General features: G+C 33.5%; 1 long non-coding RNA gene across 1 annotated transcript; it reads left to right on the plus strand.

Moving 5' to 3' along the window:
* Nucleotides 1-11,131: 11,131 nt before the first annotated feature.
* Nucleotides 11,132-12,011, plus strand: LOC111916724 (uncharacterized). The gene is made up of 2 exons (XR_002858603.2): nucleotides 11,132-11,381; nucleotides 11,655-12,011. It is a non-coding gene; the product is annotated as an uncharacterized LOC111916724 (long non-coding RNA).
* The last annotated feature ends 2,523 nt before the right edge of the window (nucleotides 12,012-14,534 follow it).

Genomic DNA, 14,534 nt, shown 5'->3' on the forward strand with positions numbered 1-14,534 from the left:
TTTCTGGGTATATTAGTTATAGTGATTTTTTATGTTTGGTGAGAAACAAAATTGGTTTGTTAGAAAAATATAGAATTAGTCTTCGTTTCATTAACCAACTAAGCATTTAATGGAACATTAAATACAAAGTAAGGACAAAACTGTCATTTTATTAAATAAAGTTAGTGGTAATTAATGTTTTTCTTAATTTGTGTGTTTTTTGTCCGTGGACAATAATATTGGGACGGATGGAGTAGTTGTTTAAGCATGTAATATGTCTACTTTCTGTTTCGATTTCTACATGTAGTACTTTTTTGTGCATGTCTAATCATGCAATTATCAAAAAGACAAAAGCATAATGCTATTTCATGCTGTATATATCTATGTGTGTGTGTTTGTGTAATCATATAATGCTTCTTCTGCAACTTTCAATTTCTGTAGGCATTAGCTTTTCATCTTTTTTCTTAAATGATCAATCCAAAACCTTTAACCGAAAAGTTGTAATTTTAATATACTACTAGAACCTGTTTTGTATTAATTCCCCAAAACCTTTAACATTGTCGTTTTTATATATCATATGTGTTTTATTAAAAAATGCCAAAATGAATTAAATTTTGATGTTATAAATCCTAAAAACGGAAGTAGATTGCTTTTTCGAGTGTTAAATTCCGGAAATACCAATGTACTTTTCTTAAATATATTTGAGAAATTTTTGAAAAAAATCGTATGTGTGTTCCTGTGTAAATAGTTGTTTATTGTGCAGAAATAGCACTTTACTTTGAAAAAATAATTCAATTTATAGCATCATTCTTTCATTTCTTTCCGGTATAGCAAGAAATAGCACTTTACTTTGAAAAAAAACGACGAAAATTAAGAAAAGATTCAATTATACGGGGCCATTTAGTATTTTACCTTTGTGTAAGCTTTCAATTTTCTGTGTTGTTCGATTTTGGCTTTAAAGTTAAATTATGCAATGAAAATTGATTTTGTTCTATTTTCGGATGTGTGTGTATGTTTTACAACTTTTCGGTTAATTACAAGATATAGCATCTTATTTTGTTTAATATGTCATCCTACTTTCATTTCTTCCTGTAGGAAACATTTTACTTTAAAAATTAAAATGCTATAATAGAAAGAAATCATAGTAGGATGTTAGAATAAAAAAGTAATCAAACACGTGATTTTTTTGTATGGAAATTGATAATGTCTATCGTAATAATACGACTAATATAGTTCAATACATATCGATGGAATTATAGTAAACACTTACATATGATATGAGATGGGTTGTCATATAGAATATATGATGAAAAATTAACAATTATAAAAAAATGTAGTCAACATATATAAAACCCTGATTCCATCAAACCAAAATAAAATGTCATATATAATAGGGAATAAATCTAAAAACTGACAACAACCATTAGAATAAAAGATGATCAAATAATCCCTCAACAGGAAAACTTATGGTTCGTCGCTCAAAGCACAATCAACAAAACCATCCATGCTAAACTTTTGAGATAATTAACCCAAATCTTATACCCGATTTAACAAAAAAAAAAAAAAGGCCGACCAAAGCCAAGTTATTTTCATAAATCCAAATCTGCTCAGATCTCTACAAAACACACACACACACACACACAACAAAAAAACAAATTGAATAAGTTATGGCGGATTGAAGAGGGAAAGCATTCGGAAAAAATTAGAGCTCAGGTAAATCGATTGGGAAGTTTATAAGGAAAATACCTTCAGGAATCTATCTACCATGCAAAAATCGGAGGTAATTTAATTGTTCAATGAAAATTCACGCCATAGGTAGAAGGAGTGATTAACGTCGTCGCTTATTGGTGGTGGGTGGTTGCATCAGCAAACGTCGATAACAGCAAGAACTACGATGCTGCCCTTCATTCCCGTTCAGTGACTTTCTCATTTCCATTTTTCTCTGATTATCGATCTCTCTGTGTCCAAAACCTCTCATGTTCTTATTTTGGCACGCATTGCATACAAGGATCACATATACTCTTCTCTATTCTTTTGGTTCTTTCCTGTGTGCATATGGTGTGCATATAGCTTATTGATCTTGATTAGTTAACCCGTAAATATATTATTTAGAGAAAATTACAAATTTACCCGAATATACTAATTGCTTTGTACAAAATAGCAAAAAAAAATCAAAATTACAAAATTAGCCACTAAAATCGCACACGGAAAAGTCCAATGCGATTTTGTCCTATCCATCTGCGAACATACAAGTGCCTAAAACACAATTGTGTTTTAGACACTTGTACGTTTGCAGATAGAAAAGTCCATCTGCGATTTTGAGTTGTCTATCTATGACAGTGTTGTTCACTATAAAAACGTTTTTTTTCTTTATTTTTCACTCTCTTTCTTGGAGAAACTCTCTCTCTCTCTCTACGATTTCCTTAGAGCAATCATGGACGACTTCTTCAACAATCCGGAAAATATGATAAGATCTTAACTCATTTTGTGTTTTAATCAATATTTATCAAGTGTAAATTTTGTTTGTTTAGGATTCATTCTAATAGTTTTTTTTTTTAAAAAAAAAAAAACAAACTATATTGTATGTTATTGGGTAATTGTGTTGTATTTGATAGATAAAACAATATTTATTAGTAGCCTTGAAGTTTTGATGCTATTTGGTTAGTGGTTGTATGAATGTATAAATATACAATGCGTAAAGTGTGCATTGAGTTGTTGTACGTATGGTATAAAATGAGTTTTTAATAAGATAATGCTTATTATTGATTGATGTGGTATTACATTTGCATATTTTGTCTATACAGTTTAGTTTTATAAATTAGTGTTTAATTACTAGTCGTTACTTTGAAAAAATGGTTACAATATGGTTAGATATTTTTAATCAACATGTTGGTTTACGCATTGTTATGGTTTTAATTTGAATGTTGGTTTATTTATTCCATTTAATATTCAGATATTTTTAAAGAAAAATAGTTGTAATTTGAATGTTTGTTTATTTATTCCATTTAATATTCGGATATTTTTAAAGAAAACTATTCGGATATTTTTAAAGAAAAATAGTTGTAATTTGAATGTTTGTTTATTTATTCCATTTAATATTAGGGATGTTTTTAAAGAAAATAGTTGGTTACAATATGGTTATATATTTTTAGTGTACATTGTTGATTTACACATTGTTAATATATTGTTTTTCAGCATGATTATAGAAATTTTAATGTTAAAGTTGTTGTCAACCTAAAGGGATAGGGGTGCAACATTTGGGAAGTATTAGAGGTGTTGCATGGTGCATGATGTGAAAGTTTTAGACAGACTGTATTTGGTTACTTCTTAGACGTCCCTCATTTACAAAGTGACGGATTGATATTCCATAAATGTTTCTTCATCAGCTATGGTCGGACGTTGTACTATCCCCAGATAGCATAAAACGATTATATTTTAGATTGAGGGATACGAAAATGGTTTATGGCCCGGAAGAGTTTTGTTTGATAATCGGGTTTAATTTTGGTGTGTATCCCAAAATGATTGGGAAAAAAGTCTTAGAAAAAAATGTTAGTAGTCAAAAAAGATGTTTATTGCAGAACGTCTATTTCCGAACCATACAAATAGTTAGGTGAAAATCTATGACTTGAAAAGTTTTATTTTAAATCATCATTTCTTAAAAGCTACGGACGATGATGCAGTTAGAGTGTGTCTTATATACGTTTTATACGAAGGATTTTTGGGAAAAGAAATAAATGACCGGGTGCCGCAAGACTGGATTTTTTTGGCAGAGAGTTTGGATGTGTGGAACAAGTATTTTTTTTTTGTCTACTTTGAAAGTTTCATATTATTTGTGGGAGTTTACGTATGATAACCTTAAGGATACGTGGAACAAGATAGATATTTTTCATTGCCGGAGCGTCGCCAAATTTTTAAATACTCCGTTTCTGGATTTACGGCGCCATTTAGGGTATAGAAATTTATTATTATTTTTAAGATGTTATTGCTATGTCAGTTATTTTAATTTTTATTACTGTAATTGTGAAATTGTAGATATGGTTATATGAGACGCTTCGAGCTGATCGTGTCGGTGGATTTGCGTTACGAAAAAGCAGAGACATACCTCAGATCAAACGATGAAGTGGTACCAAAAAATTGAAATGAGTTGATGTGAACACGATTTTTGACATGACAAAGGTTTTTAAATACTATATTAATTTTATAAAATTCATGATTGCACTTTTATTTGCATTTTTATTATGTTAAATTGTTTTAGGAGGGACGACGACCAAGACATAGCATGTCACCAAGTGATGATGAGATGACATCTTCTTATTATATGTCATGTCAAGAGTATGTATATGGTGAACAAAATTCGGTTCCATCCCAATACGAGACCATTTTAGGAAACAAAACAAATCTTCGCCTAGTATGTCTTCTAGTGGTCGCTCTCACGGTAGAGGTGGACGTAGTGGGAAACCAAACTTAGACAAAACGAATCTACTTGTCATCGTCTGAAAACCTTCTCGAAGACATTTTTCCCAATAGCCCGTTTTAGAAGGTCTTTATTCTTAAATATATTGAGATATTCAATTTTTTGAAGATTGATGTCTACCATCTGTGTTGGGATATCTTCATTAATATCAACCAGACATGCTGGTACAGGGGCATACCATAAAAAAGGTTATCGGGAAACTTAGCTTTAACTTCATCACCCAACTCATCTCCATCATAATTACTTTCTAAGTCGGTTATATCTAAAGCTACATCAGCAACATCAACATAATCCCCGTAAACATGCACATTTTCATCTTTTTGAATCATTACTTTTTCTTTTTACTTTTATCTACTACATGCCTATTCATAGCTTTAACTTCTTGTTCGGGAACATCAACACAACATCCACCCACGTCATTAAGATATGTACCAACATCATCATCACCAACATACTTGTAATTCTCAAGATCCATATAGTGAATATGTGTATACATAACCTTAACATTTTCAACAACATTATGAAATTGAGGTACACTAAGAGTATTGAAAGTCCCTATTGGATTTTTTCTCCCTTTATCGCTGCATAAATTAGCAACTGGCTCATTTCCACTTTGGCCACCCTCCGTAACCGCATCACCTTCATCAGCCACCACAAACACTTTCACAGTCCTTCCTCCACTACATTTGGTTACATTGATCAACATTCTAATATCCATGTCTTCAACCATGGCTATATGGTGATTCAATTCAGGATGATGGAAACGAAGACTAATTTTATATTTGTCTAACAAACCGGTTTTGCTTCTCACCAAAGATACAAATTCACTAGAACTAATATACTCAGAAAATATCAAAGCAAATTCAGAAATACCTCCCTGTGGACATACGTATTCGAGATTTGTTTCAGTAACTTGCCATCTCCCACCACTTACAAGGCAAACCAAATATTTAATCATTCTTTTAGAGAAGTTTTAAACAAATTTTCCAAATAAATAAAAACTAAACTAATAATTTTTTGCAAAACTTTATATATAATAAGGTTATTTCGTAGTCAAACCTATCAATTTCGTAGTAAAAAAATATTTAAAAAAAAACCTCAAAATCACAGATGAAAACGAGAGGAAGTCACATATTTTTATACTGAAAAACAAGGTATATATACATAAAAAAAACCATCTGCGAATATACAAGTGGCTAAAGCACGCCTATGCTTTAGCCACTAGTACATTCGCAGGTGGCTTGTTGAAATCGCAGATGGCTTTATTCCATCTGCGATTTTAGTGGCTGAAATTGTAATTTTGGTTTTGATTGACTATTTTCCACAACGTAATTGGTGTATTTGGCTAAATTTGCAATTTTGTAGCGTCTGGTTCCTGGTACGTAAATCTTATTCGAGTATTCTCCTTCTTTTACCTTGGACTCGGCGAGTCATAGGTCCGACTCGCCGAGTAAGGACGGGACCAGGGACATGTTTAAGTTGGCGACTCGGCGAGTCCATATTCTGGACTCGGCGAGTCACCGCTGTTGGATGAAACCCTAAGTTTCAAGGGTTTGCACCTTATTTAAACAACATATCCGCCCCAGGCCAGCCCCCATTCACCCCACAGAGCTCCCAACCCTCATTCTAAGCTTGTTCATTGAGAGTTTGAAGCCATTGTTGTGTGTTCTTGAAGGTTTTGAGGAAAAAGGGGAAGTAGATCAAGAGGAAGGGAAGGAATCCAACCATCTTTGTACTCCTTCAGCAGTTCCTTTGAGGTATAATCCGTTTTCCCCTTGTTTCTATGCTCATTACTTCATTTAAGTCATTCTTGAGCCAATCCCCAAGTTTGTATGTGCAAATTATTCCGTAATAAGCTGATTGGCCCTTAGATCTAGGCATGGTTGAGCTCCAGGAGCTCAGATCTGTTGCCTTTATGGACCCTTATTGTATGAAGACCCTAGATCTACCCTTTTGGGTACATATTGAACCCTAAAATCCATATTGGTGAATATCTACACGTAAAGTTGGAAACTTTACGTGTGATTCGTGTTCTAGGAGTCCAGATCTGTGAATGGCATGGACTAGAATCGAGCAGATCTGTGTATTTAGTGAGTGCATGGCAACGACTCGGCGAGTCGTTCATGTGACTCGGCAAGTCTATTCGCGAGTCTCCGAGTTTGTCCCCGTTTCGTAATGTCGAGTGAGCAGTGAGTCACGGGGTGTGACTCAGTAGGTCAGAAGCTGAACTCGTCTATGGAGGAACTCTGCGAGTCAATGCCCTGACTCGACGAGTTCAAGGCAATCTCCTTAGATCAAGAACAGACTCGGCGAGTTGTTCATACAACTCAGCGAGTCTTAGCATAAGTGTTCATCGGATGAAGATGAACTCGACGAGTTGTTCATACAACTCGGCGAGTAGGATGAAGGACTTGAGTATCAGTTTAGAATGAGAACTCGTCGAGTCGTCGCCTAACTCGACGAGTAGAAACGGGATTCAGGGCAAACGTTTGGGTAGGGACTCGGCGAGTTGGAAAGCCAACTCGGCGAGTCGGGTCAACTGAAAGTTGACTCTGACTTTGACTTAGGTCATGATCAGGGGTAAAATGGTCATTTTACCCAAAGGACAGTTAGCAATGTTTGATTGAGTATGTTGTGGGAATTGCAGCCGGAGGATTTTCGGAGCAGCAGTAGACAGTCAGTTCCCGCTCAGATCAGCAGCTACTTCGAGGTGAGTTACCTTCCAGTAGCGGTGGGTCTACGGCCACAATGCCGGCCCACCAGTAGGAGTCGTATGTTAGATGATTGTCTTTGTGATATAATCTAGGTTGCTACTATCTGATATGTTATATGCTAGCATGATATGTTATATGTGATAATAGTAGAGTTCGGTTGTTAGGACCGGAGGGTAGTCAGACACCCCAAAAATGTCTGACAGTACGTGATGATATGATTGCATGCTGGCCTGTTATGTTATATGCAATAGAGGTAGTAGGAGGGGACTAGTCCCCGAGGATCGGTTGTTAGGACCGATGGGTAGTCAGCACCCCAGAATGGCTTGACATGGGTAGTCAGCACCCCAGAATGTCTTGACACGGGTAGTCAGCACCCCATAATGGCTTGACACGGGTAGTCAGCACCCCAGAATGGCCGTACCGGGTAGTCAGGCACCCCAGAATAGCCTGGCAGTATGCGTGTTATGTGTTTGTATGGTATGTGGTACGATGGGGGAACTCACTAAGCTTTGTGCTTACAATTTACAGTTTTGGTTTCAGGTACCTCTTCGTCAAAGGGGAAGGAGCCGGCGCGGTAGCGGCACATCATGCACACACACTGGTTTCCGCACTTACGAGATCCTCTGGGATTTATACTCTGATATTTTGATGGTTTGTATGATTTGACTTTTAAACATGGTCTGTGTTGTGTTGTGGGTTGATCAAACAATGTTTTTAACTATTGATGTTTTCTAATTTAATGTTTTTAAAACAAAATTTTTGGACGTGAAAATTGGGTCGTTACAAATTCTCTCTATTATTTATTACATTTTTTTAGAAAGTTGAGTAAACTAACCCTTATAAAAATAACTAACTTATTATTGTTATTTTTTTAAAATTATCACTTTCTCTGAAATACTATATTCCGGAGCACTTAAGAACATTTCAGACTTGTGTCGCTCAAAGTATTCCGAAATACGATATTCTTGAGCATTTATTTTCGTTCGTGAGATGTAAGTGGTTGGTAGGAATTAGGTCACACCCCAAACATTTTGGATAGAAAAAGTGTATTTTGGGTTGTACTCCGGAACGCCATACATTCCGGAGGTTTATTCCGAAGAGCTAAGATTAGAGTATTTGTGTGTTTTTGTTCCGGAATGAGTACGTATATGGGATTTTTTTTTAGTGTCAGTTTCTAGTGGAGGGCAATGGTAGGTATTGAAAGTGGGGAGTCATGGATATGGTATTTATCAAGACTCAAAAAATATATTGGGGACATGTCGTCTTTGGCTATCATATCAGAGCCAATTCAGTTGAAATGGTTATTCAAGCCGTGTTCCCGAATGCATATTACAAACTATGTTGCCGCCATTTGTTGATGAATATGAGAGCAAAGATCGGCAAGCAAGAGAGAACATAGATTTTGTTTTGGAGGCTGCAAAAGCTTACCGACAGTCTGATTTCAAAGAAAGCTTAGGTAGGCTACGTCGTGCACTAAATGAAGATTAGCGTACATAGCTAGACAAAATCAATTACAAGAAATAGGAAAAGTCGTGTTTCCCTGTGGTTCGGTACAATATTATGACATCAAACAATGTCGAGTCCATCAATGTGTTATCAAGTGACGCATAGAAACCACCAATAACAATGTTGATTGATTTCTTTCGAGCAACTATGCAACAATGATGGTGTCAGCAACGTAACAGTGGAGGTAACTATTTATATTATAATACTTCCATGATAATTTTAGTATAATAAAATGTGCATGACAATATATGGATACAAATTTTTTATAGTTGAAAGCAAAAAGGATATTAGTGAGTATGCTAAGAAGGTTATCGATAGGAGGATCAACAAATCCTCCGATTTTTGGGTATAGTAGATTGATCAAAGTAGATATGAGGTGAATGACCAAATGAAAAATGGTATAGTAAACTTGGAATCTCGTTGTTGCGCGTGTGGGAAAAGGCAATAAGTGTCAGGTATACCTTGTTCTCATGCAATGGCGGTATTCACGGAATTGAGCTATTCACAATGGAAACATATCGATCAACATATATAGAGGTTGTGTTTCATGTGACATCCTCTAATTTTCATAACCAATTAAAACTTTTCTTTACGCTTTAAAAATCATTTATTTATATTTGCGAAAAATCTCATTAAGAAAGATCATTTTGATTACAAATGTTTGTTTCCAAAACGTTAAAACCCTAAGGATGTCATAATCAATACAAATACATAAGTTACAACGTAGAGACTTGATAATCTTGAATACTAGTACATGTTGTCTCTTAATCACTCAGCATCCTAATCAAGTTCCACTAGTTTAAGTCTTGATACATGTCATGCATATAAACTGAGTAGGTCAGGTTGAGGAAACCTGGTGAGATACATAATATTGATATGATAATATTTCTTAAATATCAGATCCGAAAACCCAATCGTTACCATACTAAATCCATATAGGCTTACATTCCTATGTATCTATTCCTACCGATCCTCACAAATCCTAGTCCAAGATTATTAGAGAGAATTATCTCTTCGATGAACCATTTAAGGTAAGGGTTTGACTACACAGCTGGGGGCTCCCTTGTCGATTTGGGTTGTCGCACCAGAATCCACACACCAATCAGGAGTGGAATCGGTGATATTGCAATCGGCATGGAAGGCCTGGGCTAGATTTGCAGCCGACTATGAAGATTTCTGAGCATAACTACCCAAGTCTGGACAAGAAGTGGCATAATGACCATCATGTCGGCATAATTGACAGTGAGGTGGTTGTCTACCATGACACCGAGAGGAAGAATTTTCCTGAGAGTTTAATCGCCCAGAAGAGTTGGACCTCCCTCTCCCACGAGAAGAAGCAGCCGTAAAAGCAATAGGGGAGAGAGTAGTTTCATGTAAAGATGTCATAAATAATTCATGGACCTATGCCTGAGTAACAAGAACACGAAAGGAGGGTCTGGTGGGCAGAGCTCGATGAGTTGTAGAGAATGTTTCAAAAGTCAGTCCCAAGCCACACAAAAACCTTCGGGAACAACTTTAACAATCGCCTGAAGTTTATCACAAATGGATTTAAATTGCCTAGCATATTCAGAGATAGATAAATTACCCTTTTTAAGTTGACGCAAAGAATCCTTGAGGTTCTGTGATCGCTCCTGTGAATCATGACTATAAGCAGACTCCAGTGCTTTCCATACGTCACGAGGTGAAGAGAGGCCTAGTACCACTGTCATGGATTCTTCAGATAAGGAGGATTGAAGGATGAGAAGAACCTTTTGATCAAGTTCCACCCAAGCATCATAGGCTAGGTTTGGGGCTTCTTTGCCGTCGACTAGGGAGGTGGATGGCGGAACAGTAGAGGAACCATCGAAATGACACATCCACTTTTGATGAAGGAGAAGTGGGGTAATTTGATTTCGCCATAGGAGGTAATTTGATGATGTTAATTTAATGGTGAGCATATGGATGAGATTGTTTAGGGAAAAAGAAGATTCAGAAGAATACATCGTGAGATGAAGAGAGAAGATGAAAGGAAGAAAGAAGAAAGCAACGAGGGTTAGGGTTGTTTTTTTAGGGATCGGTATTTAGGCTGATACCATGTGATAATGGGATATTTTTTCCCAATGAATTTTATTGAACAATATATATATATATATATATATATATATATATATATATATATATATATATATATATATATATATATATATATATATATATATATATATATATATATATATATATATATATATATATATATATATATATATAACATTAATCTAGGAGATATACAAGGTAAATAATCATCTATAATAAGGAACTAAATAAACTAATTATATATATATATATATATATATATATATATATATATATATATATATATATATATATATATATATATATATATATATATATATATATATATATATATATATATATATATATATATATATATATGATTTAATCTCCAATAATTCCAAGCTTCACAATCAAATAAGTTCTCTACATTTTCAATATTTTCCAATGGATTCTCTATGCGTGCTCAATTGTTTCTCCGTCACAAGAATGCATCTCCTATAGAAACCCATTCAGCAAGGGAATTCACCGTAATAGGACAAAAAAACGTTTCGGGTTGTGGATTTTTTGAAGCCAATAGTTACTCTAATCGTGGTCATTTCTTGATATTTCAACATAAACTCTCCCATTGTCTGTGATGTGTCCACCCTAACCAGGTTATATATATGTAGTTTCTTAGAATTTTGTTTTATTTTATTTATTTATTTATTTATTTTTGTAAATTTCCTTAAAATCTATGTTTTAGAATTGTGTATGTATTGATGATATCGATTCGGGCCATGAATTCTAGTATTGCATCTTTACTTGGGTATTATCATGCTTACTTGATTCTATATATATTCGGGCTTCTTTATTTTTGCACATAAGATGTTTGACAAAATGTCTAAAAGAAACATTATGAAGCTAACATAACAATATTTGTTCTCTAGAGAAGAAGAGACGGGGGGAAATGGAAATGAAGTCAATGACGTCTCATGGGCAGGTTCAGCTGACTCTTCGACTAAACCATCAAGTTAAATTTGGTGAGCACGTTGGAGTCTTGGGGTCCCAAAAGAATTCGACTCGTGTAAGAAGAAGAACAAGATGGGTGGTCCAATGGTGCCTTCTATTATGCTTCGTTTTTTTTGTAACGTGTTTGCGGAGGGACCAAATGACTCCAAACTTGGACTAAAAACCACCATTTGTGTAATTGTTTCTAGATTACTAGTGTTTCCTGTATAATGAATTTTAGTTGTAACTTTTGTGGCAATTTGAGTTCTATATTACAAGTGCTTCCTTTGTAGACATGTATATATAAAATGATGTTTTCATAGGATAAAATTTCATTTTTCACATGCAAATAATATGATTAGTTTTTCAGAAGTTACTTTTTCATTTTTATGGCAATGTACTTTAGTTTCTCTAAATTCCAATCTCTAAATTCTTAGGGGAGAAGGAGTTCTTATTTGGGTGTGAGATAGCTGCTCTATTCAAGGAATATAGACATCTACGTTGTCTAGAAACATGCTTATATATTTTTATAGAATTGGTTAAGTTGGTTATGGTTATCAGTTTATCTTAGTTAACCGTAAAGATTGTAATTTAGAGAAACTAAAGTACATTGCAATAAAATTTGAAAAAAAAAAACTACATTCTACTAAAAGCTAAAAAATCTGCAAAATGGTTGTTCATTATAACTACATATCATCTATAATAAGGAACTAAATAAACTAATTATATATATATATATATATATATATATATATATATATATATATATAGAGAGAGAGAGAGAGAGAGAGAGAGAGAGAATCGGTCCCTATGTAAAAAAACATAAACATATATATATATATATATATATATATATATATATATATATATATATATGTATATATATATATATATATATATATATATATATATATATAGGGTTAGGTTATATTGTTTCCAGTAACTATTGTGTGCCAGAATGTACAGATCTGGACCATCGGATGAATAGAATCAACAATCATGATCTGAGGGTCTATGATATTACAATAGGGTAGCATGTATCATATAATCACACAATTTTTATCAAAAGGGTATTTTGGACAATTAACTACATTTATAAAAGGAAATTTTCGGAATTTTAGGGATGATTAATTATCTTAATTTAAAAAAATCTGAATTTTTTAATTAATTAAATTTCAAATTTTACCGATTTTATTCTATCAGAATATTTTTTTTGTTAGAATAATACTATTTCAGCATTTTATTCTAACAGAATATTACTGAAGAAAAACAAAATTCATGAATAAGATGTTCAAATAACAAACATTCTAATATATTCTTATACATCCGAACTTAAATACAAATTCATACATATTCTTACAGACTAAAAGTCTTATACATTTTAATATAGTTATAAAAATTCTAAAAAAATATAAACAAAAATGAATAACATTCTTAAAAAAAATAACAACATTACGCTAGAATACTATCGTGTGCCATGTTTTCTTCTTGAATTCTTGAATTCTGAAAGAATATTGCTGTTTTTGGATGTTGAATCTTGAAATTCTGAAAGAATATTGTTGTTTTTCTTCATTCTTTGAGAATGAAGTATCATATATCTTTTTTTCATAAGTTTCCTCATCATTTCTGCTTCATCCTAGCAACTGCACCTTAAACATACAAATAATTAATTGAAATTCTTTCAGAATACAACAAAAATATTCTTACAGAATAAACTATTCTTGCAGAATGGTTTTAAATATTCTAAACAGGAATAGAAGTAATTTAATAGGATACCTATAATCAACATGAACATAAGTGGAATTATCATAAGTTCACCTTGATGTAAACCAATGACATGAATCCATGTATCTTTCAGAATGTATCTCTACATTTGTTTATTCCTTTCTCTTTCCAGCAATCCAATAAATTAAAAGAAGTTCATACAACTGTGATTTAAAAAATGAAACAACATGGATGAAAAACTTGAAATTGAAATACATACATATATGTGTGGGTTTAGATCAATTTCTAAAATGTCTCAAATTTGTGAAAATCTCTTATAAACCCTTAATCAAATCTTCACCCTAAATTGATTAAAAAAATCAAATACCAATACCAAAGATTGATGTTACTCAGGTAATTAACAAATAAGGAGTTAATAAAACAACAAAAAAACATATCAAAAGGTTTAATGAAGAAAATAAAAGAAATACTCTTTGAGGCATTTCTACAAACACCTGGCGTGCAACATAGAAATCAAAATTTCTTTCAGGCCATTTCTACAACAAAGCTACCAAATTCTCTTTGAGGTATTTCTACAAACATCCATAGATTCTTAATCAAACGAACACCTATGTAATTCTGCCAAATCAAACAAGAACAAAAAGAAAAGAAGGAGTCTTTACCTATTGATTGAATCATCGTGATTACTCTTGATTCAACAAGATCAATTTTAATTTCATTTTAAGATATCAAGAGTCTTTAAAGCTTACTATGTGCGAAAATTATGGGGATAAAAGTTGAAGAATACAAATTGAAAAGGAGGCGATTACCTGTAGTAATATCTCTTTCGATGTTTCTTTTTCTTTCAATCTGTTGCCAGCAATGGTGGATTCTGGTAGGAAAAAACTTGGTAACATCAACATTCTTAAAAGAATTTTGATTGTAAAATAAGAAATTAGGTTTAAAAATTAGAAATTGAGTTCAAGAACATACCAGGACTAGGATGTTGGTGTACGACGGAAGTTATAAACCTATTTCATTGATGGAATACGAAGCCGACGATGGAGAGGGAGGAAGAAGGTGATGGTCGGCTGGCAAAGGAGCGGCAGTGAAGT

Source organism: Lactuca sativa, chromosome 1 (assembly GCF_002870075.4).
Source record: "Lactuca sativa cultivar Salinas chromosome 1, Lsat_Salinas_v11, whole genome shotgun sequence".
Lineage (NCBI taxonomy): Eukaryota > Viridiplantae > Streptophyta > Magnoliopsida > Asterales > Asteraceae > Lactuca > Lactuca sativa.